The sequence below is a fragment of the Apodemus sylvaticus genome, chromosome 3 (assembly GCF_947179515.1).
Source record: "Apodemus sylvaticus chromosome 3, mApoSyl1.1, whole genome shotgun sequence".
NCBI lineage: Eukaryota > Metazoa > Chordata > Mammalia > Rodentia > Muridae > Apodemus > Apodemus sylvaticus.
Window position 1 is genome coordinate 11,750,241 of NC_067474.1, and position 4,874 is coordinate 11,755,114.

A 4,874-nucleotide genomic window follows, 5' to 3' on the forward strand; every position below is an offset into this window, starting at 1 on the left:
GCTCCAGTAGTTAGGGGTACCATATGAAGAGCAAGCTGCACATCTGCTGCATATGTGTAGAGGGTATGCTCTTGGGTTGCTGGGTCAGACTCTGTGAGCCCCTATTGGCCAAGGTTAGATGAGTCTGTAGGTTTTCTTATGGTATCCTTCACCCATCTGGCTTCTTCCCTCCTCTGCCTGAGGTTTGGCTGTGGGTCTCTGCATCTGTTTCCTTCAGATCCTGTGTAAAGCCTTTCAGAGAAAATAAGGAATGTTTCATGAATTTGCATGTCATACTCATCCTTGTTCAGGGGCCATGCTAATCTCTGTATTATTCAATTTTAGTATATGTGTTGCGGAAGTGTGCACTCTAGAATTTTTTGTTTCTCCAGATGGATTTTGCTTTTGCTTAGATGTGATTATTTATTTCTGTGCTCTTGGTTTTTCTCTTTACACTAAGCAAATTTACAGTCGATATTCTATGTTTTAAGAATGTTTTTATTATTAGTTTTTTAATATTGTAACATGGTCATCAGCCTATAGGGTCAAGAGTTAGTCAAGGTTATGGCTTAAAAGTGATTTAGTTGGGTGTCAAGATGCCAAGGGGTGGAGATGTAATGGTGGTAATTGTTAACTTTAAAGGATCCAGAATCATCTGGGAGATGGTTATCTGGCCATGCCTATGGGGATTATCTTGATTATATTTGAAATTAATTTAATTGATTATCTTGATTTAAATGAAGAATTTTAACATGCCTACTATAGGTGGTGTTGTCTGGTGGCTGAAGTCTTGCACTGAGTCAGTGGAAAGGGTATCTGCACAACTTGAATGTGCTCATCGCTCTGGTAACCTTAGGCATAGGACAGGCTTTGTTTCCTCTGACTTGACTTCCTGGATAATTGACTTTAAGTTAAACTTTGAGCTAAAATAAACTCTTCCTTAAGTTTATTTGATCAGATCAACAGAAAATAGAACTAAGATATAAGCTATAAGGATATTTTTATTCTCTCATTATATTTTACTGAAAGAAAATTCGATGTATTTTCGATGTATTTTCTCAATGAGCTGCCTATGTATTTTATTAGCCATTCCTTCCCATTCTAATTTCATTTAAAACGTTTCCCAAGGTCTCTGTTGGGGAAGAGGCAGTCCTGAGTAAAGTTCTACTGAGAAATGATAGAACCTTGAAAGAATGGGGACAATAGGAAGAAGTTCAGTTATTGGAGGTATGTCCTTTGCCTGATTGCAGGCCTTGGCGTTTCCTCTCCTTCCCTGTCTTGAGCAGATTTTTTCCCTGGCATGCCCTGTAGGCAGTGGGGAAACCCTGACTTGTGCCAGAAGCACAGTCAGGCAATTACAAATGAAAACTTCTAAAACAGAGAGAAAACAGACTTTTCTGTAAATATTGAATGTTTGGGGGTGTTTCTATACAGCAATGGGCAGACACTGGCTATAAACTCTCTGTAACAGGCTGTGAGAAATGCAGTGTATGTAAGTGTATGTAAGTATGTAAGTGTAAGCTTGTAATGTGAAAGTGTCACAAAATGTGGTGTTTCATGAATCTGTTGCTTACTTTTTGGAAACCATCTACTAAAATTTTCTTTAAAATTTCTCTACCAGTAAATTGAGGGAAAATGATACTTTGAGTGAACATTGCAATTTTAATATGCCTTTTTAGTGTTATGTAGTTTTCAGTATAAAAATGTTCTTATCTACAATTTTTCTTGCAAAGTTTTGTTTTTATTATATAATATTAGATTTTTTAATGCTTTTAAAGAGTTTAATGTTAATATATAGTTAACATTTGCATCATAAGGTATGAAAATGCTATGATAGCAGTCCATGATAATGCTAGATTGCCTTATTATTTTCAAAAAATCATGTTCCCGGGGATAACTAGAAAGATAACCATAACACCAGAAAATGAAAACAATTTTCTTCTTTATTCCTCTTTCCACAACTTTTTTTCAGTTACTTCAAAATGAAGACTTATGTTTAGTTTTGAAAATAATAAAAGTAACATAATTTTATTACTAGAGATGTGTAGCTGAGGATAGAAAACAAAGTCCATTAAAACAACACCATTTGTATGAGTGAAAACACCATGACCAGGAAGGGTTTATCTGAGCTTATGACCCCAGAGGGACAGAACCCATCGCTGTCACAGTGTAGAAGTGTGGAGCAGGCAGGCACAGTTTCTGGAGGAACAAGCTGAGAACTCACATCTTGAACCACAAGCAAGATAGCCAAGAGGGTCACCTCCACATGGCAGATCTTTAAATTGTGTGATCCCAGTGACCTTCTTCCTCCAGCACAACCATGCCTTCTGAACTTACTCAAACAGTACGATCAACTGAGGACCAAGAGTTAAATGCCTAAGACTATGGTAAGCATCTCATTCAAACCATCATGGTCTCTAATCTCCCCACATATTTCATTTACATTCCCACAACTATCTTTCTGATACAGTTTGTAAAACATGAGGTTCAGGCACCATTGTTCTGTTTTTTTCCTATGAGAATTCCTTGTCTGTGTAAAAATTTATATATGTTGGTTTTATATATACCAATTTAATTCCCAGGGCTAATCAGAAACTAGAGGAAGGCTTACAGTCTTTCTGTAAGAAATAGACTGCTGTGTATATACTTGAAATATTATTTAGGTTGATGTTTTATTCTTGCTTTTGTTTTTGTGAGATGTGGACATCTGTATATACTTAAGCTTGATTTTATTTCATAATATTATCCTTCAAAGAATTTCTCCATTTCATAAATCATTAAGCTTAATATAAAATTAGTCACATTTTTACATGTGCGCAGATTTATAAACATTCAGTGTTTTTTCCTTTTACAATTTTTTCATTGAATATATTCTTCATTTACATTTCAAATGTTAAACCCTTTCCTGGCTTTTCCCCCAACCCATTCTCCCACACCCCACCTCCAAGAAGATGCCCCTTCCTCACTCCCACCTAACTGCCCCTCGATTTTCCCAGGCTGGGGCATCTATTGAGCCTTCATAGGACCAAGGACCTCTCCTCCCACTGATGCCCAACAAGGTATTCCTCCACCACATTTGTGGCTGGAACCATATGTACCCCTTGGGTGATGGCTCCCTGGGAGCCCTGTTAGGTTTGATTGGCCAAAATAATCGTTCTTTCCATGAGGCTACAAAACCCTTTAGCTCCTCCAGTACTCCCTCCAACTCTGCCATTACCCCCCAGCCCCACTCAGTCTAACAGCTGCTAGCATCTGTTTCTGTATCTGTAAGGCTCTGTCAGGGCCCCTCTGGAGACAATAACAGGCTCCTTTCGGCATGCACTTCTTGTCATCCATAGTAGTGTTGGGGTTTGGTGACTGTTTATAGGATGAAACCCCAGGTAGGACAGTCTCTGGGTAGCCTTTCCTTCAGTCTCTGCTCCACACTTTGTCTCCATAATTGCTCCTGTGAGTATTTTGATCCCTTTCTCAGAGAAACCAAAGCACTCCCACTTTGGTCTTCCTTCTTCTTGAGCTTCCTGTGGTCTGTAAATTGTAACTTGTTTATTTTGAGCTTTTGGGCTAATATCCACTTATTAGTGAGTGCATACCATGTGTGTTCTTTTGTGATTGGGTTACCTCACTCAGGATGACAGTTTCTAATGCTATCCATTTGCCTAAGAATTTCATGAATTCTTTTTTAGAATTGTTTTTAATAGCTGAATAGTACTCCATTGGTTAAATATACCACATTTTCTCTATCCATTCCTCTGTTGAAGGACATCTGGGTTCTTTCCAGCTTCTGGCTATTAAAAATAAGGCTGCATAGTGGAGCATGTGTCCTTATTACATGTTGGAGCATCTCCTGGGTATATGCCCAGGCTTGGTATAGCTGGGTCCTCAGGTAGCACTATGTCTAATTTTTTGAGGAACCACTAAACAGATTTTCAGAATGGTTTTACCAGCTTGCAATCCCACCAGCAATGGAGAAGTGTTCCTCTTTCCCCACATCCTCTCCAGCATGTGCTGTCCCCTGAGTTTTTCATCTTAGCCATTCTGACTGGTATGAGGTAGAATCTCAGGGTTGTTTTGATTTGTTTTGATTTGATGCAAGATAACTAAAGATGCTGAACATTCAAGAGTTTGCTCAGTTGAGAATTCTCTGTTTAGCTCTGTACCCCATTTTTAATAGGGTTATTTGATTCTCTGGATTCTAACTTCTTGAGTTCTTTGTATACATTGGATATTAGCCCTCTATTGGATGTAGACTTGGTAAAGATCTTTTCCCAATCTGTTGGTTGCCATTTTGTCCTATTGACAGTTTCCTTTGCCTTACAGAAGCTTTGCAGTTTTATGAGGTCCCATTTGTTGATTCTTGTTCTTAGAACATAAGCCATTGGTGTACTGTTCAGGAACATTTCTCCTGGGTCCATGTGTTCAAGATTCTTCCCCACTTTCTCCTCTATAAGCTTCAGTGTATCTGGTTTTATGTGAAGATCCTTGATCCACTTGGTCTTGAGTTTTGTACAAGGAGATAAGAATGGGTCAATTTGCATTTTTCTGAATGCTGACCTCCAGTTGATCTAGCACCATTTGTTAAAAATAGTGTCTTTTTTTCCCACTGGATGTTTTTGGCTCATTTGTCAAATATCAAGTGACCATAGGTGTGTGGTTCATTTCTGGGTCTTCAATTCTATTCCATTGTTCTTCCTGCCTGTCTCTGTACCAATACCATACAGTTTTTATCACTATTTCTCTGTATGGTCTGTATGGTCTGTATGGTCTGTATGTGGTCAGGGATAATGATTCCCCCAGAAAAATCTTTTGTTATATACAATAGTTTTCAGTATCCTGGGTTTTTGTTATTCCAAATGAAATTGCAGATTGCTCTTTCTAACTCTATGAGGAATTGATTT

General features: G+C 38.2%; 1 non-coding gene across 1 annotated transcript; it reads right to left on the minus strand.

Moving 5' to 3' along the window:
• Window positions 1-239: 239 nt before the first annotated feature.
• LOC127681846 (U6 spliceosomal RNA) lies at window positions 240-348 on the minus strand. The gene has a single exon (XR_007977202.1). It is a non-coding gene; the product is annotated as a U6 spliceosomal RNA (small nuclear RNA).
• Between the last annotated feature and the right edge of the window lie 4,526 nt (window positions 349-4,874).